The 24,912-nt window shown below is 45.1% G+C and overlaps 2 long non-coding RNA genes and 2 other non-coding genes across 4 annotated transcripts; 2 read left to right on the top strand and 2 right to left on the bottom strand.

The window, feature by feature from the left end:
• The first annotated feature begins 728 nt into the window (after positions 1–728).
• LOC138267372 (uncharacterized) lies at positions 729–1,384 on the top strand. The gene is made up of 3 exons (XR_011199786.1): positions 729–753; positions 848–950; positions 1,037–1,384. It is a non-coding gene; the product is annotated as an uncharacterized lncRNA (long non-coding RNA).
• A 4,324-nt stretch (positions 1,385–5,708) lies between these two features.
• On the bottom strand, positions 5,709–5,790 carry TRNAS-AGA (transfer RNA serine (anticodon AGA)). The gene has a single exon. It is a non-coding gene; the product is annotated as a tRNA-Ser (tRNA).
• Positions 5,791–14,095: 8,305 nt separating this feature from the next.
• LOC138267371 (uncharacterized) lies at positions 14,096–14,721 on the top strand. Its single transcript, XR_011199785.1, has 3 exons — positions 14,096–14,120; positions 14,215–14,317; positions 14,404–14,721. It is a non-coding gene; the product is annotated as an uncharacterized lncRNA (long non-coding RNA).
• A 4,363-nt stretch (positions 14,722–19,084) lies between these two features.
• Positions 19,085–19,166, bottom strand: TRNAS-AGA (transfer RNA serine (anticodon AGA)). Its single transcript has one exon. It is a non-coding gene; the product is annotated as a tRNA-Ser (tRNA).
• Between the last annotated feature and the right edge of the window lie 5,746 nt (positions 19,167–24,912).

Here is a 24,912-nt window from a genome sequence, read left to right as displayed (position 1 = left end):
AATGGGGACTAGATACTATTTGTGTTTTGTGCTTTTAATAAAATCAAGGTTTCCTTTAGTACCATAGCTAGGAAATTGTTTTTATTGATAATAAAAACATATGTTGACACCTGAAGCCTAAACTTGAGACCTTGTGTGTGTTAAGTGAAGATGACAACCACTTAACTACAGAAACTCGAGGACTGTGCATTACAGACTGTTAATAAGCTGTTGTTGCGCAGTGAAAGCAGTGTATAAGCATTCAGCACATTCAGTGTTACCATCCTGTTCTAAGTCCTGCCTGTTGGGGAGAAGCAGTATTATAAATGTACAATCTGCCATCTATGTTCTCCAACATACCAAGCAGACACTTTTTATCGCGTGTCTACCTGTCGTCTCTGTGCCTCTAGCTGCAAACAGAAAGCAGACAACATGCAGGCGCTGCTGAATTGTGTCCCGGTGCTGACAACTTACACCAGGACCCATTCAGCATATCTCACTGGGGCCAGACAGGTCCCCTGTCCAGCTGAAGAATAGCGGGAATCTGGGGGGTCCCCACTTCACTCCAGCACTGGCCTGCCTAGTACATCATCTCTGTACTCTGGGAAATGTAGTCCTGTAGAGTCCATTAGAAAACCAGGACTACAAATCCCAGAATGCCAAGAATAAAGCCGAACTGCACGAGCTACTCACACAAGGACCCGGAAACCTGAGAACTCGTGAGACGTCACACTCTGCCTTCTTATCTCACAGGATATCCGGTGATTTAAATAAGTAAGCGGATTCCGTCTACTGATTTGACTGCTTCTTCCTCCTTATCACATATTAGGTGTGTTATCTCAGACCCATTTTGTATTTTTTTAACCAGGAATATCTATTCAAAAGTGCCCAGTCTTCCTCTGCGCACCGCCCTCCTCTCCTTTGTTGACCGCCGATACGCGTTGGCAGCACCTTCAGTCAGTCTTTGACTGGTAAGCAATAAAATGTATTTATTGGAGTACAAGTGACCTCAAAAAGAGTATTTTTTGATTGAACACATTGTTTCAAATTGAAGCAGGAGTGGAAAGCCGAGTCTGATGGTAAAACCTGGAGTGGATTTCCTTTGGGTCTGGAACGGATCTCTGCTTCCGCCTGAGAGCCACAGAACAGTGACAGGGGACAGAACCGACAAATGTTATTCAGCGCTTGAGAAGCCCACACGTACAGACTGACTAGAGTGAGGTGATCAAGACCGCCAGCCGACCTGAGAGCTACTTTAAAGTGCGATAACCAGACACAACACCACACAGTGTGCAACCCTTGTTTCTCCAGCCATTACTCTGAGGACACATGGTCGCACACGGAGCCACAGGCATCAAAAGTATTCTCGTTAGCTAAGAAATAAAAGCAGATTATAAACATTAAAATAAACATTACAGCATGTCCTTGAATTAGGTAAGAATGAAGAAGGAATTAAAATAAGAAAAAGTAAAACCTTAGCAGAGGATGGTTTCGATCCATCGACCTCTGGGTTATGGGCCCAGCACGCTTCCGCTGCGCCACTCTGCTCCTGGACACTAGTCCTCTCTGTGCTGTATCTCACCTATGTTGACATCAGTGGGGAGCCATATCTTTTGGAGAGGAGTTCGGAGCTCACTGCATGGAAAGACTCTCAGACCCCAGACCTGGGCTTTGCTCACCACTGTTCTATTCTGATACTTTTGAATGCCTTAGCCCAGGGAGTGAGGCGTTAAGGCGCTAGAAGGCAGCTTCACCTACCCCTCCCTCTTTTCCCGGTTCTCTGGAGTGGATGTATGTGGTGTGCAGTGGAATAATGTGAGTTGAATTGGAATTAATAGTTGTAGAAATGTGTGGGGTGGAATTGTGTGGGATGGAGTGTATGTGTGTAGTGGAATTATGTGGCATGGTGAATAGATGGGGCAGAGAGCTGAACAGAATAGATAGAAAGGAAGATACAGAGTGACAGGTGCTTTGTGCACAAAGTGGTGAATTAACTCTAGACAGAGGAATAGAAAGAGTGGGAGAGAAAGATAGAAAGGAGGGGAGGGTACACCACAGACGCAGAAAGAGAGTGCACCTGTGTACGCAGAACACACCCGAAAAAGAGGAGGAGAGTGTGGGTTTGAGGAATGGAAATTTTGAAAAGGCACGGGAAAGAAACTGTGCTCAGAGACCTGAAGGGAACCAATATCAGAGAGACAAGACGCGTACACGAGAGAGCGGTGTGAGAGAGAGAGAGAGAGAAAAGGACGAGTGGGAGGGGCACCCAGGGGAGAGGCAAGAGGTGGACCAGTGCACAGCAAGGGGAGGTGCAGGAAGGTAGCATATATGAGCTGGCAGTGTACAGTGGAGACATGAAGCGTGATGGAGAGATGAGAGGGGGCAGTGGAATTGCGAGATGAGAGGGGCTAGTGGCAGTGTGAGGGAGAAATGAGAGGGGCAGGGTGTGTGGGGAAGAGATTATAGGGTTGGTGGAAGTGCGATGTAGAGATGGATTGTCTTGGAATTTTTTGATGTGGAATTGGTTAGGTTACATTGTGTAGTGGAAATATGTGGCATGGTGTGCTGTGGAATTATGTGGATAGTAACTAAATGCTATTAACTGTAGGGGAATTGTGAAGAGTGAGATTGTGTGTTATGAAGTTAATTATGTGGAATGGTATTTGGAGTTGAATCTCTTCAGCGCCTCACATAGGGGCATTAAGCACCATACAAATGCTAATATACAATACAAGTAGTGGAAGCACCTGCTTGTGAGCTTAGCATGAGCCCCAAAATGTCAGTACTTTATACGAAGAGCATGAGTTTCAAAACTGTGTCAATAGCTCAGGAATAGTATAAAATACAGAGGAAATGCAAATGAGCAAGATTATATGCAGGTTGAGCATTTAAATATCAAGCCTGTGTATGTGTAGAGTATTGGCGTGCCAACACACTCTGGAAACAACGTGTAAACTTTGTGCGCAGGGGTTCCTTAGCTAGCAATAGAGAAGGTATAACATGAAAGGCAGGAATGTGTTATCAAGATGGTGGACCCAACTCTAATTGGAGAACATGCTCTTGCATGTACATACACTTGAGACTACCAGAGATGTATGTAAACAATATGTAGCTCGTCCCAGAGATGTAAGTAAACAACATCTGTGCAGTATGACTTGCAGAATGAAAACACGGCTATCAGGAAAGCAAAAGAGAGAAGAAGATGGAGAAAGAATGTGTATGTTACAGTATTTCCAATATAAATGAAGATGCGCATAAAGACGTCACTGGTCACATGTCTTTCCACACGTGCATGATAGGAGAGTGGAGAGCAGGGGCAGTGGAGAGCAAAGAGAGTGGAGTAGGGAGAGGGATTAGCACATGCACTGTGCCTCATAATTCAAGAAACACCTTTTGTAGTTACCATAGGGACATGTACCTTGTAACCTGCAGAAAGGGTTCTAATCCCTGTTTAACATGTTAGCATAAATGTAGTGTTTGTGGGCAAATCGGGAACATCCCGGTGCCTGAAACTGTAGGTGCAATGCAAAAAATGTAAAATATGTAAATTATGTTGCCTATTAGTCATGGCCACTGGAATTAAGTGCTTGTGTAGTACCAATTCGACCTGAAGGAACTGGAATGCTTTACATGAGCACCGGTTACATTACACCAGGACACATTCATTTTTGTTAGGCACAGGGAGATCAAGTGATTTGCCTAGGATGTGGCGCCGACGCCGAGACTCGAACTTGGTTCCCCAGCTCCAGAGGATGAGGAGTCCTCTCCTATTGAGCAAGTGAATTGAGATGTCCCCTCTGGTTTCCACATATTCACAGGTTTTCGGTCATTTTCCATTTGTCCCTGGAAACACTCGCTCTAATTCCACATGCACAATGACCGCATCGGATTGAATTCACGATTCTGTAGGTAATGGAGATAACAAACTAAGCTGCAAACTCAAAACTAGGACTTGTTGACTGCTGAGTAGCTGGAAGTGGCTTTATTTCTCCCCTTGCAGATTAGCAAGTGCATTTAGGATGGTGAAAGGGTTTTCTCGCCACATGACATTTTGGTGGTGGGTCTCTTACTTCCTAATAAGAAGCTCATTTTCTCAGCTTTTCTTGTGATTTGTCTCACATAATGCTGCACTCTAGTGCAGCAGCAGAGTGGCAGTCTTGTCTCGCCTGTGGAAGTGCCAGCCTGTGTTACATGCATACAGGCACACGTGACTACAGGAGCAGATGGATGCTGTCACTGTCACTGATAGGGGTCAGCAGTGTAATGCACAATCAAGGAAGCCCCCTGTTAAATATGGCGAGTGGCTCCAGATTTCCCCTGCGCTCTCTCACAAAGAAGTGCCCCTTTAGAAACAAGCATTTTCAATGCATCAGGTCTTGCATTAGCTCGAGCTAGAGCTATTAGCGTTGTAAAGAAAAACAAACGCAGCACGATCGCACTACGTAAAATGAGGTGCGATCGCACTGCACGGAAAATAAACAGATAAAGTTGTCCGGACACCATGCTGAAAACATCGAGCCTCGTATGTTTTTTGTAGTTTCCCGGTGCTGTGTAGGTGGGCTAAACACCAGAAAAGGCATGACGTATTCACAAATGAAAGCAAGCGGATTTTGAAAGGCAAGCCCACGAACCAATGTAAGTGACTGACGCGACATGGGCGTGGATTGAAGCCCAAAGAGAGATTACAGAATGGGACAGAGCGCTTTGCGCTCGCTCATAAATACACAAGCATCGATAAAGCAAAAAGGTCTCGCCTGTGTTCGAGGTACTGGATTTGATAATGTCTTTTAGCCGTGTTGTAGAGCAGCTGCGCAGCATCATCAAAAGTTACCTTTTTGTGTCTCGTGCTGTTTTTCATAAATACGTTTTAGCCATGCTGCGCAGCAGCCACGCTGCATGGCTAAAAGATATTAGCAAAGCCAATAGCTCTGACGTAGGCGTTCCCCGTTGGCTAATGTCTGTCACTTCCAAGGTGTAACTAATGAGAACAGAGAAGTGAGAGAGGCCCGGAGAGACGTGCAAAAACAATGCATAGTGCAAGCGCGAGACAGAGAGAGGGGAAAAGGCGAGACGGTGCGAGAGGTGGCAGGGAAGAAAACAGGAGGGAAATTAACAGAAAACTGGTTAAAAGGGGGTCTTTTGCATAGTCAGGTGAACTTTGAACGATGAGAACGTGAGAGGAGAAATACGAGAGGTAGATGAATGCGTGGGAGAGGACACAGAAGGAGGAGAAAGAGAAGAAAAAAGAGTGAAGGAAAGAAAAAGAGATGCTCGGAGAGATGGCCAGGGAGGGGCACACAAGTGCCAACAGACCCGATTCACACGGGAGGCTCGCGCACATATTTGCCTGTGTTTCGATGCACGTCAATGGGAAAACGCATTCCTTCGTATCCAAAATCGCCCATTTTCCAGATATAAAATGTTGGCATAAATGGACAACTTAAATGGTGTAGTTTTATAAAGCCCTTCTCTCTGACCTGTGAACTTTGCCATATTTCTAATTTCTATGCGGCTCTTGCTAAACTCCTATGCACATTGCCGCCTGGGTGGAATAAAGAGGCCAGAGGACAAAGACAAGGTGTTATTTACCTCAGAGGAGGGGCGTGTGCGAGAGGGGCTTCAAGAGAAGTCCTGACCCAAATAGACGTGCTATGGGAAGGAAAACTGCATAAGCAGCTGTCCGGGTCAAAAAGAAAACGAGGTGGTTATAGTAAAAAGGCTAAGTGACCCGTAGTCGGCAGGATTCGAACCTGCGCGGGGAGACCCCAATGGATTTCTAGTCCATCGCCTTAACCACTCGGCCACGACTACCGCCTGAAAGCATGACGTCAAACTCTATTGTTGAGTAGCTGTTCATGGACTGGCGCGTGAAACCTGTGTTATTTTCCTTTTTCTAATATCTGCAAGGTAATGCCGCTTACTACCTTTCAGAGAAGTTTAATATTTTCTCTGGTGAATATACACTAAAGAAGTACCACCTACACACGCACAGCAATAATGCACAGTAGTGCCTTTGGGCCTAGTTTTTCATGCCCGGTTTTGCACTGCTCTGAGGAGCAAGGCTCTACTGCCTTTACACTTTTTCCAGCTTATGTCAATCGATTAACACAAACATTCTGCCAGTCTAGCATGAGTGGGGCGCTTAATAGCATATTTGTAATTACTAATCGCATTCCGATACTTCATAATTCCTATTTCCAAAGAGAATTTTCAGTGTAACACGATATACAATTCTACTTCCTTTAGCATGAAACTCTTTCCAACTGTACTGCACAACTCTACCCCTGACCTCACCTGTAGTAGTTTAGCAAAGGTGCCCTCGGCCTCAAGGCAAGCAAAGAGCATGGGTGCCCCTTCTCCAACATTAGAGTAATGAGAGACAGCCACGGGAAGGGGGTCCCTCGGATGTCTCGCCCCAGCACCAATGCACCTGCTGCACTAACAACAGCTAGAACTCACCTCCTGTGCAGTTAGTGCTAAACCACCAAGGCTATATGTCATGGGACACGCACTGATATTTCAATCAGGCCGCAAGGCTGCAGCGTTCAGTAAGATGCACTCGCGTCTTCAGTTGTGGTCCCTGGGGTTAGGAGACAGCAGGGGCGGGCACTTCCGGACACTGGACAGGTGTATCCTGGAGCATTTGGTTATCAGTCAGCCTGTGACATAACGGAACTTGAGTTCCGTACAGGCTCTTCTCAGAAGCAACCAGGTACTCTAGAGAGTGAGTATCTGCATTTCCATGTTTCCATTTAAAGCACTGGTGGTGAGACGGCACACAACATTACAGCACACACCGAGCTCACTTAAGGCAGGTACTCACTTGTGGTACAGTGATGAGCAAACACAGAGCTCACATCACAGGTACTGACCCACCTCCAGTACCGAGATGAGCAAACACAGAGCTCACTTACACAGGTACTGACCACCTCTGGTACAGTGATGACCGGACACAGCGCTTCCATATGCAGTTACTGACCCAACTCCAGTACAGAGATGAGTAGACACAGAACTCACATCAGGTACTGACCCACCTCCAGTACAGTGATGAGCAAACACAGAGCTCACTTACACAGGTACTGACCCACCTCCAGTACAGTGATGAGCAAACACAGAGCTCACATACACAGGTACAGACCCACCTCCAGTACAGTGATGAGCAGACACAGAGCTTATATACACAGGTACTGACCAACCTCTTGTACAATGATGACCAGATGGAGCGCTTCCTTATACATGTACTGACCCACCTCCAGTACCGAGATGAGCAGACACAGAGCTCACATACACAGGTACTGACCCACCTCCAGTACAGTGATGAGCAGACACAGAGCTTATATACACAGGTACTGACCCACCTCCTGTACAATGATGACCAGATGGAGCGCTTCCTTATACATGTACTGACCCACCTCCAGAACCGAGATGAGCAGACACAGAGCTCACATACGCAGGTACTGACCCACCTCCAGTACAGAGATGAGCAAAGAGATCACATAAAGCAGCTACTGACCTACCTCTGGTTCAGTGATGAGTAGACACAGAGCTCGCATACACAGGTACTGACTCACCTCCAGTACAGTGATGAGCAGACACAGAGCTCACATACACAAGTACTGACCCATCTCTGGTAGAGTGATGACCAGACACAGCGCTTCCATATACAGGTGCTGACCCACCTCCAGTACAGAGATGAGCAGACACAGAGGTCCCATCAGGTACTGATTCACCTCTGTTACAGAGATGAGCAGACACAAAGATCACCTGCACTGGTACTGACCCACTACTGGTATAGATATGAGCAGACAAACAGCTCACATAAGGCAGGTACTGACCTACCTCCGGTACAGTGATGAGCAGACACAGAGCTTGCATATGCAGGTACTGACCTACCACTGGTATAGATATGAGCAGACACAAAGCTCACATTCACAGGTACTGACCTACCTCTGGTACAGTGATGAGCAGAAACAGAGCTCACATACACAGGTACTGACTCACCTCCAGTACAGTGATGAGCAGACACAGAGCTTATATACACAGGTACTGACCCACCTCTTGTACAATGATGACCAGATACAGCGCTTCCATACACATGTACTGACCCACCTCCAGTACCGAGATGAGCAGACACAAAGATCACCTACACAGGTACGGACTCACCTCCAGTACAGTGATGAGTAGACACACCAAGCTCGCATACACAGGTACTGACTCACCTCCAGTAGTGATGAGCAGACACAGAGCTCACATAAGGCAGGTACTGACCACCTGTGGTACAGTGATGAGCAGACACAGAGCTCGCAGAAGGCTGGTACTGACCCACCTATGGTATAGTGAAGAGCAGACACAAAGCTAACATACACAGGTACTGACCACCTCTGGTACAGTGATGAGCAGACAGAGGGCTCTCCTAAGGCAGGTACTACAGCATCCATCCATTTGAGGACATCCTCATTCCTCAATCCTCATCCCTACTTCTCATCTCTGCTTTTCATCCTCGCTTCTCATCCATCATCCCTATTTCTCATCCATCATCCCTGCTTCTCTTCCATCATCCCTACTTCTCACCCATCATCCCTAATTCTCATCCATCATCCCTGCTTCTCTTCCATCATCCCTGCTTCTCATCCATCAACCATCACCCCTACTTCTCATCCATCATGCCTACTTCTCATCCATCATACATCATCCTTACTTCTCATCCATCATCCCTACTTTTCATCCATTATCGCTGCTTCTCATCCATCATCCTTACTTCTCACCCATCATCCCTACTTCTCATCCAGCGTCCCTGCTTCTCTTTCATCATCCCTACTTCTCATCCATCATACATCACCCCTACTTCTCATCCATCATCCCCACTTCTCATCCACCATACATCATCCTTACTTCTCATCCATCATCACTGCTTCTCTTCCTTCATCCCTACTTCTCATCCATCATCCCTGCTTCTCTTTCATCATCTCTACTTCTCATCCATCATGCTAACTTCTCATCCATCATCCCTGCTTCTCTTCCATCATCCCTACTTCTCATCCATCATCCCTGCTTCTCTTCCATCATCCCTACTTCTCATCCATCATACATCACCCCTACTTCTCATCCATCATACATCATCCTTACTTCTCATCCATCATCCCTGCTTCTCTTCCATCATCCCTACTTCTCATCCATCATCCCTACTTCTCACCCACCATCCCTGCTTCTCTTCCATCATCCCTACTTATCATCCATCATCCTTCTCATCCATCATCCCTGCTTCTCTTCCATCACCCTACTTCTCATCCATCATACATCACCCCTACTTCTCATCCATCACCCCTACTTATCATCCAGCATACATCATCCTTACTTCTCATCCATCATCCCTGCTTCTCTTCCATCATCCCTACTTCTCATCCATCATCCCTACTTCTGATCCATCATCCCTACTTCTCATCCATCATACGTCATCCTTACTTCTCATCCATCATCCCTGGTTCTCTTCCATCATCCCTACTTCTCATCCATCATCCATCAACCATCATCCCTACTTCTCATCCACCATCCCTACTTCTCATCCATCACCCCTACTTCTCATCCATCATCACTACTTCTCATCCATCATACATCATCCTACTTCTCATCCATCATCCCTACTTCTCATCCATCATTCATCATCCTTACTTTTCACCCATCATCCCTACTTCCCATCCATCATCCCTGCTTCTCTTCCATCATCCCTACTTCTCATCCATCACCCCTACTTCTCATCCATCATCTCTACTTTTCATCCGTCATACATCATCCTTACTTCTCATCATCATCGCTGCTTCTCTTCCATCATCCCTACTTCTCATCCATCTTCCATCATCCCTACTTCTCTTCCATCATCCCTACTTCTCATCCATCATCCCTACTTCTCATCCACCATCCCTGCTTCTCTTCCATCATCCCCACTTCTCATCCATCATCCATCACCCCTACTTCTCATCCATCATCCCTAAATCTCATCCATCATACATCATCCTTACTTCTCATCCATCATCCCTGCTTCTCTTCCATCATACATCACCCCTACTTCTCATCCATCACCCCTACTTCTCATCCATTATACATCATCCTTACTTTCATCTATGATCACTGCTTTTCTTCCACCATCCATACTTCTCATCCATCATGCATCATCCCTACTTCTCATCCATCATCCCTACTTCTCATCCATCATACATCATCCTTACTTCTCATCCATCATCCCTGCTTCTCTTCCATCATCCATACTTCCCATCCATCATCCCTACTTCTCATCCATCATCCATGATTCTCTTCCATCATCCCTACTTCTAATCCATCATCCCTACTTCTCATCCATCATACATTATCCTTATGTCTCATCCATCATCCCTGCTTCTCATCCATCATCCCTACTTCTCATCCATCATACATCATCCCTACTTCTCATCCATCACCCTTACTTCTCATCCATCATCCCTACTTCTCATCCATCATCCATCATCCTTACTTCTTATCCATCATCCCTGCTTCTCTTCCATCATCCCTGCTTCTCATCCCAACTTCTCTTCCATCATCCCTGCTTCTCATCGCTACTTCTCTTTCATCATCCCAATTTCTCTTCCATCATTCTTACTTCTCATTCCTTATCCCTGCTTCTCATCCCTCTTCCATCATTCCTACTTCTCATACCTCATCCATCATCCCTACTCCTCATTCCTCATCCCTGAGTCATACAAACACATTTTCAGTTTTGTTAAACACACCTTCACACTGATTGGTTGGCAACAGCCAATCAGATATATGAGAGAGGCCTGCATGGTATTTCACAGAAAAATAGCCTTCTCATTGCATGGGCTGGGTGAAGACGGAGAAGAGGAAATGCAACTATGTGTTTGTTTCCAGTGAATTCATCAAGGCTGTACATTTCATTTCATTTCATTTAACTAAGTGTTTTTCTGTTTACACAGGCCTCTGCAGAAAGCTCTGCTGGTTTGGGGAATCAGTTTTACAGTTGGGGATCACTTCCGTGGGGCTTAGCCTCAGATGCTTTCTGCTGGACTGGTCAGCAGAACGGTCTTTCACCTTTTCTCTGTTTGCTATTATGCCCCGGTGCATAGCTCAGATTCACAGAAAAAACAGCAAGCATCGTTATTTTCACCTCTTTATGGAGGACTCAACCTCTATTCTGCTCAGTCCTGGAATTGTTCATAACCATTCCAAGACTTCTTCCTTATCGCAATCATCTTTTGGTACCTCCTCTCTGTTAGTCACAAGCTGATCTTGTTAGGCAGTGTCTGCCAGGCTTTCACCAAGGGGGAAACCTGGGAAGAGGCAAGAACCTCAAAGATTGTTTTTGGTCAAGGCCAGCACAGCATTGGTTGAAGGTTTCCATAAAAGTGGTCAGTACTTGCAAGATGGCACCTGGCACCGTCTCGTGTCTTGTCTGACTCCCACTCGTGCTACGCTAATCACTGGCTTGCGTACTACTGTTTTGTTCCTTCCCTAGGTTTGTATTGTAGTTTGTTACCCTTTGTGCTACTACATGTTCCACTTACTCCTGCATTTTCCGAATGCCCAAAGGACAACCACTATCCAGTCCATTGGTCTGACTGCATCCTTAGCACCAGTTGCCTTATGGTTCCAGGGCATTTCCAGGTAATTAGGGGCCTAGTTATTGCTCATTCATTGCGAAGATTCTTTGAGTCATTCCTCATCTTTCTGTATAACTTTATACTTCAATGGTTCTGCATTCCTTTACTAATACTGATCTGCTATTGGTTATAATACAACTCCACCCAGACCTTGATGTTACATTTCTCGACCAATGTTCATGGTAGTAGAGAGGAGATGCCCTGTGGTAACAGATGGCAGATGTGTTTTGTTCTTTCTCTCTTTGCTCACCCGGAACCCACCTTTTCTCAATCAAGGCGTCTTTCTTGCAGTAGTTACTCTGTCTCTTAAGGTGTCCGTATAGGGAGATCAGCGGAATAGCTTCTGAATCCAGAGCTGCATATTCATTGGTAAGGCAAGTGTACTCCTGACACACAGCAGGTAATGGTTTAGAACCTTTCCAGGCAGGATGGACTCTCCTAGGGCTTTTGGCTTCAGCTGCTAACCTCATTTAATCATCATGGTCCAAAGGAACTTCAAGAGCTTACAAGTCAGGTTTGGGAGGTTGGTCTAGTTGCTGGATGAACCGATATCTTGATTCTGTTTGACTGGTAGTCACCATAGTTCTTAATTTTCCAGCTTTCCAAAATAAATGATTTCACACCATTAAGAGTTACAGGTCCACAATTTTGACGGGGCAGGAAGGGATTGGTAATAAACTTGTTAAGCACATCTTTTAGTGTGCAGCGTTTTGATTGATATCCTCCTAAACCACGTTATCCTTTACTATCAATTGTCAATAGTGTGAATTGACTATCGTTTCTAACCCAGCTGTTCAGACATGGCCAGATAAGATCCATTTCTCTTAAGATAATGTCAGCAAAATGAACTGCAGTTCTTTGGCTGAGTATCACGTTAGGACACTGGTTACTTCTACGAGACAATATTCACTCTCTGGTGTTAGTTATAGTCCATCACAACATGTGTGAGAAATTTCTCCAGTATGGTTGAATACCCTATTTTTAATCCCATACCAAGCTCTGTACTATATAATGTGTTAAAGAATGCAAAGTTAAGACATTTTTTAATATCCTTATAGAAGTCATATTCTCTGGGTCCCTCCTCCGCTTTAGCCAGATTAGATTAAGTGTGTGATGACCTTTACAGGGATAGCCACATATGTTTGGATGACCATTCCATCAGGGCAGAAAATGTGTCTAAAGCCTTATGGGCTGAGGTGAGGTTGGAGGACATTCTTGGATCTGTTGACTGGTCCAGAATGTCAACCTGCAGGATGTTTTATTGCAAACGCATGGCTCATACCTCAGTGGATATAGCCAGTCTAGTCCCAGTTTTCATGACACTGGGTACTTCCCAAGAACTCTGCAAGTGACAAAGTGATGTACTTGCAGGTGGATGGTTTATTGATAGTGATGTACTTACAGGTGCATGGCTTACTGATGGTGATGTACTTACAGGTGCATGGTTTACTGATGGTGATGTACTTACAGGTGCATGGTTTACTGATGGTGATGTACTTACAGGTGCATGGTTTACTGATGGTGATGTACTTAAAGGTGCATGGTTTACTGTTGTACACTGGAGAGTCAGTAAGGACCAATGAACAGGAAGTTGATCTGTTCCTGTTGGGTTTTCAGTTAAAGGTTATATCGATTATGAGTAGACATGATTGGATAACTCAGTATGTGCAGTCTCACAGGAGATATGTAGAATGTAGTCCCATTTCTTTGAGTAGGTGGCTGCTAGTAATAAAGTGCAAGAATGGGGACTAGATACTATTTGTGTTTTGTGCTTTTAATAAAATCAAGGTTTCCTTTAGTACCATAGCTAGGAAATTGTTTTTATTGATAATAAAAACATATGTTGACACCTGAAGCCTAAACTTGAGACCTTGTGTGTGTTAAGTGAAGATGACAACCACTTAACTACAGAAACTCGAGGACTGTGCATTACAGACTGTTAATAAGCTGTTGTTGCGCAGTGAAAGCAGTGTATAAGCATTCAGCACATTCAGTGTTACCATCCTGTTCTAAGTCCTGCCTGTTGGGGAGAAGCAGTATTATAAATGTACAATCTGCCATCTATGTTCTCCAACATACCAAGCAGACACTTTTTATCACGTGTCTACCTGTCGTCTCTGTGCCTCTAGCTGCAAACAGAAAGCAGACAACATGCAGGCGCTGCTGAATTGTGTCCCGGTGCTGACAACTTACACCAGGACCCATTCAGCATATCTCACTGGGGCCAGACAGGTCCCCTGTCCAGCTGAAGAATAGCGGGAATCTGGGGGGTCCCCACTTCACTCCAGCACTGGCCTGCCTAGTACATCATCTCTGTACTCTGGGAAATGTAGTCCTGTAGAGTCCATTAGAAAACCAGGACTACAAATCCCAGAATGCCAAGAATAAAGCCGAACTGCACGAGCTACTCACACAAGGACCCGGAAACCTGAGAACTCGTGAGACGTCACACTCTGCCTTCTTATCTCACAGGATATCCGGTGATTTAAATAAGTAAGCGGATTCCGTCTACTGATTTGACTGCTTCTTCCTCCTTATCACATATTAGGTGTGTTATCTCAGACGCATTTTGTATTTTTTTAACCAGGAATATCTATTCAAAAGTGCCCAGTCTTCCTCTGCGCACCGCCCTCCTCTCCTTTGTTGACCGCCGATACGCGTTGGCAGCACCTTCAGTCAGTCTTTGACTGGTAAGCAATAAAATGTATTTATTGGGGTACAAGTGACCTCAAAAAGAGTATTTTTTGATTGAACACATTGTTTCAAATTGAAGCAGGAGTGGAAAGCCGAGTCTGATGGTAAAACCTGGAGTGGATTTCCTTTGGGTCTGGAACGGATCTCTGCTTCCGCCTGAGAGCCACAGAACAGTGACAGGGGACAGAACCGACAAATGTTATTCAGCGCTTGAGAAGCCCACACGTACAGACTGACTAGAGTGAGGTGATCAAGACCGCCAGCCGACCTGAGAGCTACTTTAAAGTGCGATAACCAGACACAACACCACACAGTGTGCAACCCTTGTTTCTCCAGCCATTACTCTGAGGACACACGGAGCCACAGGCATCAAAAGTATTCTCGTTAGCTAAGAAATAAAAGCAGATTATAAACATTAAAATAAACATTACAGCATGTCCTTAAATTAGGTAAGAATGAAGAAGGAATTAAAATAAGAAAAAGCAAAACCTTAGCAGAGGATGGTTTCGATCCATCGACCTCTGGGTTATGGGCCCAGCACGCTTCCGCTGCGCCACTCTGCTCCTGGACACTAGTCCTCTCTGTGCTATATCTCACCTATGGTGACATCAGTGTGGAGCTATATCTTTTGGAGAGGAGTTCGGAGCTCACTGCATGGAAAGACTCTCAGACCCCAGACCTGGGCTTTGCTCACCACTGTTCTATTCTGATACTTTTGAATGCCTTAGCCCAGGGAGTGAGGCGTTAAGGCGCTAGAAGGCAGCTTCACCTACCCCTCCCTCTTTTCCCGGTTCTCTGGAGTGGATGTATGTGGTGTGCAGTGGAATAATGTGAGTTGAATTGGAATTAATAGTTGTAGAAATGTGTGGGGTGGAATTGTGTGGGATGGAGTGTATGTGTGTAGTGGAATTATGTGGCATGGTGAATAGATGGGGCAGAGAGCTGAACAGAATAGATAGAAAGGAAGATACAGAGTGACAGGTGCTTTGTGCACGAAGTGGTGAATTAACTCTAGACAGAGGAATAGAAAGAGTGCGAGAGAAAGATAGAAAGGAGGGGAGGGTACACCACAGACGCAGAAAGAGAGTGCACCTGTGTACGCAGAACACACCCGAAAAAGAGGAGGAGAGTGTGGGTTTGAGGAATGGAAATTTTGAAAAGGCACGGGAAAGAAATTGTGCTCAGAGACCTGAAGGGAACCAATATCAGAGAGACAAGACGCGTACACGAGAGAGCGGTGTGAGAGAGAGAGAGAGAGAGAGAAAAGTACGAGTGGGAGGGGCACCCAGGGGAGAGGCAAGAGGTGGACCAGTGCACAGCAAGGGGAGGTGCAGGAAGGTAGCATACATGAGCTGGCAGTGTACAGTGGAGACATGAAGCGTGATGGAGAGATGAGAGGGGGCAGTGGAATTGCGAGATGAGAGGGGCTAGTGGCAGTGTGAGGGAGAAATGAGAGGGGCTGGGTGTGTGGGGAAGAGATTATAGGGTTGGTGGAAGTGCGATGTAGAGATGGATTGTTTTGGAATTTTTTGATGTGGAATTGGTTAGGTTACATTGTGTAGTGTGGAGTTGTGTAGTGGAAATATGTGGCATGGTGTGCTGTGGAATTATGTGGATAGTAACTAAATGCTATTAACTGTAGGGGAATTGTGAAGAGTGAGATTGTGTGTTATGAAGTTAATTATGTGGAATGGTATTTGGAGTTGAATCTCTTCAGCGCCTCACATAGGGGCATTAAGCACCATACAAATGCTAATATACAATACAAGTAGTGGAAGCACCTGCTTGTGAGCTTAGCATGAGCCCCAAAATGTCAGTACTTTATACGAAGAGCATGAGTTTCAAAACTGTGTCAATAGCTCAGGAATAGTATAAAATACAGAGGAAATGCAAATGAGCAAGATTATATGCAGGTTGAGCATTTAAATATCAAGCCTGTGTATGTGTAGAGTATTGGCGTGCCAACACACTCTGGAAACAACGTGTAAACTTTGTGCGCAGGGGTTCCTTAGCTAGCAATAGAGAAGGTATAACATGAAAGGCAGGAATGTGTTATCAAGATGGTGGACCCAACTCTAATTGGAGAACATGCTCTTGCATGTACATACACTTGAGACTACCAGAGATGTATGTAAACAATATGTAGCTCGTCCCAGAGATGTAAGTAAACAACATCTGTGCAGTATGGCTTGCAGAATGAAAACACGGCTATCAGGAAAGCAAAAGAGAGAAGAAGATGGAGAAAGAATGTGTATGTTACAGTATTTCCAATATAAATGAAGATGCGCATAAAGACGTCACTGGTCACATGTCTTTCCACACGTGCATGATAGGAGAGTGGAGAGCAGGGGCAGTGGAGAGCAAAGAGAGTGGAGTAGGGAGAGGGATTAGCACATGCACTGTGCCTCATAATTCAAGAAACACCTTTTGTAGTTACCATAGGGACATGTACCTTGTAACCTGCAGAAAGGGTTCTAATCCCTGTTTAACATGTTAGCATAAATGTAGTGTTTGTGGGCAAATCGGGAACATCCCGGTGCCTGAAACTGTAGGTGCAATGCAAAAAATGTAAAATATGTAAATTATGTTGCCTATTAGTCATGGCCACTGGAATTAAGTGCTTGTGTAGTACCAATTCGACCTGAAGGAACTGGAATGCTTTACATGAGCACCGGTTACATTACACCAGGACACATTCATTTTTGTTAGGCACAGGGAGATCAAGTGATTTGCCTAGGATGTGGCGCCGACGCCGAGACTCGAACTTGGTTCCCCAGCTCCAGAGGATGAGGAGTCCTCTCCTATTGAGCAAGTGAATTGAGATGTCCCCTCTGGTTTCCACATATTCACAGGTTTTCGGTCATTTTCCATTTGTCCCTGGAAACACTCGCTCTGATTCCACATGCACAATGACCGCATCGGATTGAATTCACGATTCTGTAGGTAATGGAGATAACAAACTAAGCTGCAAACTCAAAACTAGGACTTGTTGACTGCTGAGTAGCTGGAAGTGGCTTTATTTCTCCCCTTGCAGATTAGCAAGTGCATTTAGGATGGTGAAAGGGTTTTCTCGCCACATGACATTTTGGTGGTGGGTCTCTTACTTCCTAATAAGAAGCTCATTTTCTCAGCTTTTCTTGTGATTTGTCTCACATAATGCTGCACTCTAGTGCAGCAGCAGAGTGGCAGTCTTGTCTCGCCTGTGGAAGTGCCAGCCTGTGTTACATGCATGCAGGCACACGTGACTACAGGAGCCGATGGATGCTGTCACTGTCACTGATAGGGGTCAGCAGTGTAATGCACAATCAAGGAAGCCCCCTGTTAAATATGGCGAGTGGCTCCAGATTTCCCCTGCTCTCTCTCACAAAGAAGTGCCCCTTTAGAAACAAGCATTTTCAATGCATCAGGTCTTGCATTAGCTCGAGCTAGAGCTATTAGCGTTGTAAAGAAAAACAAACGCAGCACGATCGCACTACGTAAAATGAGGTGCGATCGCACTGCACGGAAAATAAACAGATAAAGTTGTCCGGACACCATGCTGAAAACATCGAGCCTCGTATGTTTTTTGTAGTTTCCCGGTGCTGTGTAGGTGGGCTAAACACCAGAAAAGGCATGACGTATTCACAAATGAAAGCAAGCGGATTTTGAAAGGCAAGCCCACGAACCAATGTAAGTGACTGACGCGACATGGGCGTGGATTGAAGCCCAAAGAGAGATTACAGAATGGGACAGAGCGCTTTGCGCTCGCTCATAAATACACAAGCATCGATAAAGCAAAAAGGTCTCGCCTGTGTTCGAGGTACTGGATTTGATAATGTCTTTTAGCCGTGTTGTAGAGCAGCTGCGCAGCATCATCAAAAGTTACCTTTTTGTGTCTCGTGCTGTTTTTCATAAATACGTTTTAGCCATGCTGCGCAGCAGCCACGCTGCATGGCTAAAAGATATTAGCAAAGCCAATAGCTCTGACGTAGGCGTTCCCCGTTGGCTAATGTCTGTCACTTCCAAGGTGTAACTAATGAGAACAGAGAAGTGAGAGAGGCCCGGAGAGACGTGCAAAAACAATGCATAGTGCAAGCGCGAGACAGAGAGAGGGGAAAAGGCGAGACGGTGCGAGAGGTGGCAGGGAAGAAAACAGGAGGGAAATTAACAGAAAACTGGTTAAAAGGGGGTCTTTTGCATAGTCAGGTGAACTTTGAACGATGAGAACGTGAGAGGAGAAATACGAGAGGTAGATGAATGCGTGGGAGAGGACACAGAAGGAGGAGAAAGAGAAGAAAAAAGAGTGAAGGAAAGAAAAAGAGATGCTCGGAGAGATGGCCAGGGAGGGGCACACAAGTGCCAACAGACCCGATTCACACGGGAGGCTCGCGCACATATTTGCCTGTGTTTCGATGCACGTCAATGGGAAAACGCATTCCTTCGTATCCAAAATCGCCCATTTTCCAGATATAAAATGTTGGCATAAATGGACAACTTAAATGGTGTAGTTTTATAAAGCCCTTCTCTCTGACCTGTGAACTTTGCCATATTTCTAATTTCTATGCGGCTCTTGCTAAACTCCTATGCACATTGCCGCCTGGGTGGAATAAAGAGGCCAGAGGACAAAGACAAGGTGTTATTTACCTCAGAGGAGGGGCGTGTGCGAGAGGGGCTTCAAGAGAAGTCCTGACCCAAATAGACGTGCTATGGGAAGGAAAACTGCATAAGCAGCTGTCCGGGTCAAAAAGAAAACGAGGTGGTTATAGTAAAAAGGCTAAGTGACCCGTAGTCGGCAGGATTCGAACCTGCGCGGGGAGACCCCAATGGATTTCTAGTCCATCGCCTTAACCACTCGGCCACGACTACCGCCTGAAAGCATGACGTCAAACTCTATTGTTGAGTAGCTGTTCATGGACTGGCGCGTGAAACCTGTGTTATTTTCCTTTTTCTAATATCTGCAAGGTAATGCCGCTTACTACCTTTCAGAGAAGTTTAATATTTTCTCTGGTGAATATACACTAAAGAAGTACCACCTACACACGCACAGCAATAATGCACAGTAGTGCCTTTGGGCCTAGTTTTTCATGCCCGGTTTTGCACTGCTCTGAGGAGCAAGGCTCTACTGCCTTTACACTTTTTCCAGCTTATGTCAATCGATTAACACAAACATTCTGCCAGTCTAGCATGAGTGGGGCGCTTAATAGCATATTTGTAATTACTAATCGCATTCCGATACTTCATAATTCCTATTTCCAAAGAGAATTTTCAGTGTAACACGATATACAATTCTACTTCCTTTAGCATGAAACTCTTTCCAACTGTACTGCACAACTCTACCCCTGACCTCACCTGTAGTAGTTTAGCAAAGGTGCCCTCGGCCTCAAGGCAAGCAAAGAGCATGGGTGCCCCTTCTCCAACATTAGAGTAATGAGAGACAGCCACGGGAAGGGGGTCCCTCGGATGTCTCGCCCCAGCACCAATGCACCTGCTGCACTAACAACAGCTAGAACTCACCTCCTGTGCAGTTAGTGCTAAACCACCAAGGCTATATGTCATGGGACACGCACTGATATTTCAATCAGGCCGCAAGGCTGCAGCGTTCAGTAAGATGCACTCGCGTCTTCAGTTGTGGTCCCTGGGGTTAGGAGACAGCAGGGGCGGGCACTTCCGGACACTGGACAGGCGTATCCTGGAGCATTTTGGTTATCAGTCAGCCTGTGACATAACGGAACTTGAGTTCCGTACAGGCTCTTCTCAGAAGCAACCAGGTACTCTAGAGAGTGAGTATCTGCATTTCCATGTTTCCATTTAAAGCACTGGTGGTGAGACGGCACACAACATTACAGCACACACCGAGCTCACTTAAGGCAGGTACTCACTTGTGGTACAGTGATGAGCAAACACAGAGCTTACATCCCAGGTACTGACCCACCTCCAGTACCGAGATGAGCAAACACAGAGCTCACTTACACAGGTACTGACCACCTCTGGTACAGAGATGACCGGACACAGCGCTTCCATATGCAGTTACTGACCCAACTCCAGTACAGAGAAGAGCAAACACAGAGCTCAACTACACAGGTACTGACCCATCTCTGGTAGAGTGATGAGCAAACACAGAGCTCACATACACAGGTACTGACCCACCTCCGGTACAGTGACGAGCAAACACAGAGCTCACATACACAGGCACTGACCCACCTCCGGTACAGTGATGAGCAAACACAGAGCTCACATACACAGGTACTGACCCATCTCTGGTAGAGTGATGAGCAAACACTGAGCTCGCATAAGGCAGGTACTGACCACCTCTGGTACAGTGATGACCGGACACAGCGCTTCCATATGCAGGTACTGACCCACCTCCAGTACAGAGATGAGCAGACACAGAGCTCACATACACAGGTACTGACCCACCTCTGGTAAAGTGATGACCAGACAGAGAGCTCTCCTAAGGCAGGTAATACAGCATCCATCCATTTGAGGACATCCTCATTCCTCACTCCTCATCCCTACTTCTCATCCCTGCTTTTCATCCCTGCTTTTTATCCATCATCCCTACTTCTCATCCATCATCCATCATCCCTACTTCTCATCCATCATCCCTGCTTATCTTCCATCATCCCTACTTCTCATCCATCATTCATCACCCCTACTTCTCATCCAACATTCCTACTTCTCATCCATCATACATCATCCTTACTTCTCATCAATCATCCCTACTTATCATCCATCATTCTTACATCCCTGCTTCTCATCACTCTTCGATCATTCCTACCCCTCATTCCTCATCCCTCAGTAATACCAACACATTTTCAGTTTTGTGAAACACACCTTCACACTGATACGTTGGCAACAGCCATTCAGAGTTATGCAAGATGCCTGCATTCTATTTCACTGAAAAATAGCCTTCTCATTGCATGGGCTGGGTGAAGACGGAGGGATGGAAATGCAACTATGTGTTTGTTTCCAGTGAATTCAAGGCTGTACAACATTTCATTTAATTTAACTAAGTGTTTTTCTGTTTACACTGGCCTCTGCAGAAAGCTCTGCTGGTTTGGGGAATCAGTTTTACAGTTGGGGATCACTTCCATGGGGCTTAGCCTCAGATGCTTTCTGCTGGACTGGTCAGCAGAACGTTCTTTCACCTTTTCTCTGTTTGCTATTTTGCCCAGGTGCATAGCTCAGATTCACAGAAAAACAGCAAGCATCGTTGTTTTCACATCTTTATGGAGGACACAACCTCTATTCTGCTCAGTCCTGGAATTGTTCATAACCATTCCAAGACTTCTTCTTTATCCCAATTATCTTTTGGTACCTCCTCTCTGTTAGTCACAAGCTGATCTTGTTAGGCAGTGTCTGCCAGGCTTTCACCAAGGAGGAAGCCTGGGAAGAGGCAAGAACCTCAAAAATTGTTCTTGGTCAAGGCCAGCACACCACTGGTTGAAGGTTTCCATAAAAGTGTTCAGTACTAGCAAGATGGCACCTGGCACCGTCACGTGTGTTGTATGACTCCCACTCTTGCTACGCTAATCACTGGCTTGCGTACCACAGTTTTGTTCCTTCCCTAGGTTTGTATTCTAGTTTGTTACCCTTTGTGCTACTACATGTTCCACTTTTACTCCTGCATTTTACGAATGCCCAACGGACAAACACCATCCAGTCCATTGGTCTGACTGCATCCTTAGCACCAGTTGCTTTATGGTTCCAGGGCATTTCCAGGTACTTAGGGGCCTAGTTATTGCTCATTCATTGCGAAGATTCTTTGAGTCATTCCTCATCTTTCTGTATAACTTTATACTTCAATGGTTCTGCATTCCTTTTCTAATACTGATCTGCTATTGGTTATAATACAACTCCACCCAGACCTTGATGTTACATTTCTCGACCAATGTTCATGGCAGTAGAGAGGAGATGCCCTGTGGTAACAGATGGCAGATGTGTTTTGTTCTTTCTCTCTTTGCTCATCCCGAACCCACCTTTTCTCAATCAAGGCGTCTTTCTTGCAGTAGTTACTCTGTCTCCTAAGGTGTCCGTGTAGGGAGATCAGCGGAATAGCTTCTGAATCCAGAGCTCCATATTCATTGGTAAGGCAAGTGTACTCCTGACACACAGCAGGTAATGGTTTGGAACCTTTCCAGGCAGGATGGACTCTCCTAGGGCTTTTGGCTTCAGCTGCTAACCTCATTCAATCATCATGGTCCAAAGGAACTTCAAGAGCTTACAAGTCAGGTTTGGGACGTTGGTCTAGTTGCTGGATGAACCGATATCTTGATTCTGTTTTACTGGTAGTCACCATAGTTCTTAATTTTCCAGCTTTCCAAAATTAATTATTTCGCACCATTAAGAGTTACAGGTCCACAATTTTGACGGGGCAGGAAGGGATTGGTAATAAACTTGTTAGGCACATCTTTCAGTGTGCAGCTTTTTGATTGGTATCCTCATAAACCATGCTATCCTTTACTTTCAATTGTCAATAGTGTGAATTGACTGTTGTTTCTAACCCAGCTGTTCAGACATGGCCAGATAATAAGATCCATTTCTCTTAAGATGATGTCAGCAAACTGAATAAAGTTCTTTGGCTGAGTATCACGTTAGGACATTGGTTACTTCTACGAGACAATATTCACTCTCTGGTGTTAGTTATAGTCCATCACAACATGTGTGAGAAATGTCTCCAGTATGGTTGAATAACATATTTTTAATCCCATACCAAGCTCTGTCCTGTATAATGTGATAAAGAATGCAAAATTAAGACATTTTTTAGTATCCTTAAAGAAGACAAATTCTCTGGGTCCCTCCTCCACTCTAGCCAGATTAGATTAGGTGTGTGATGACCTTTACAGGGATAGCCACATATGTTTGGATGCCCATTCCATCAGGGCAGAAAATGTGTCTAAAGCCTTATGGGCTGAGGTGAGGTTGGAGGACATTCTTGGATCTGTTGACTGGTCCAGAATGTCAACCTGCAGGATGTTTTATTGCAAACGCATGGCTCATACCTCAGTGGATATAACCAGTCTAGTCCCAGTTTTCATGACACTGGGTACTTCCCAAGAACTCTGCAAGTGACAAAGTGATGTACTTGCAGGTGGATGGTTTATTGATAGTGATGTACTTACAGGTGCATGGTTTACTGATGGTGATTTACTTACAGGTGCAAGGTTTACTGATGGTGATGTACTTACAGGTGCATGGCTTACTGATGGTGATGTACTTACAGGTGCATGGTTTACTGATGGTGATGTACTTAAAGGTGCATGGTTTACTGTTGTACACTGGAGAGTCAGTAAGGACCAATGAACAGGAAGTTGATCTGCTCCTGTTGGGTTTTCAGTTAAAGGTTACATCGATTATGGGTAGACATGATTGGATAACTCAGTATGTGCAGTCTCACAGGAGGTATGTAGAATGTAGTCCTTTTCTTTGTTTAGGTGGCTGCTAGCAATAAAGTAGCAAGAATGGGGACTCGATAATATTTGCGTTTTGTACTTATAATAAAATCAAGGTTTCCTTTAGTACCATAGCTAAGAAATTGTTTTTTGTTGATAATAAAAACATATGTTGACACCTGAGCCTAAACTTAAGACCTTGTGTGTGTTAAGTGAAGATGACAACCACTTAACTACAGAAACTCGAGGACTGTGCATTACAGACTGTTAATAAGCTGTTGTTATGCAGTGAAAGCAGTGTATAGGCATTCAGCACATTCAGTGTTATCATCCTGTTCTAAGTCCTGCCTGTTAGGGAGAAGCAGTATTATAAATGTACAATCTGCCATCTATGTTCTCCAACATACCTAGCAGACACTTTTTATCGCATGTCTACCTGTCGTCTCTGTGCCTCTAGCTGCAAACAGAAAGCAGAGAACATGCAGGCGCTGCTGAATTGTGTCCCGGGCTGACAACTTACACCAGGACCCATTCAGCATATCTCACTGGGGCCAGACAGGTCCCCTGTCCAGTGATGAAGCAGAAATGAAGGTTTTACATTTATTAGCGCTTAAACGTAGTGTTGAAATAATCATGTGTGACTTTAACCGAACTAATAAAGATTGTACGGGGACAAAATGTGCCCTCAGAGTAGTTTGTCAACATTTATAAGCGTGCTTTATATAACGTGATGTATTAGAATTGCACTAATCCGACATAATCGTAAACGTGTGCTACGATTTGCTTGCTTGAAATGTTTTAGCTTAGCATTACTTTAGTGCAGGCTTTGGCCTAGTTGCCTGGTCTCACGGTTTAGATGCTCGTATTTTTCCAATGTGCTATTAAACGTGTATTTTTGCTTGAAGCTGTACTTTTCCACTGAGATCGTTCACATGCTTATCTTAAAGTTTCGTGCCAGCTTGGCATATTTTCTCTTTACTCCAAGGTCGATCTGCAGGTGCGGACAATGGAGGCTCTGAAAGTGAGCTAATTGGTATAAAATGTTGCAACTTGCGTACCCATCTCCAAGGATAATGTATGCTTAAGTAAAAGCTTGAGAACTGTCGTTTTTGATTGGACAATTTGAAGCTAACCTATGAACCCTCCAATGGAAGACCCTACTGGATTTGAACTGTTGTCTATAAAAACCAGGTGCACGAGAAGAAATTGGGCCATTACCA

This window comes from Pleurodeles waltl, chromosome 12, assembly GCF_031143425.1.
Source record: "Pleurodeles waltl isolate 20211129_DDA chromosome 12, aPleWal1.hap1.20221129, whole genome shotgun sequence".
In the NCBI taxonomy this organism is placed as follows: domain Eukaryota; kingdom Metazoa; phylum Chordata; class Amphibia; order Caudata; family Salamandridae; genus Pleurodeles; species Pleurodeles waltl.
This window is presented reverse-complemented; position numbering and strand designations above follow the sequence as displayed.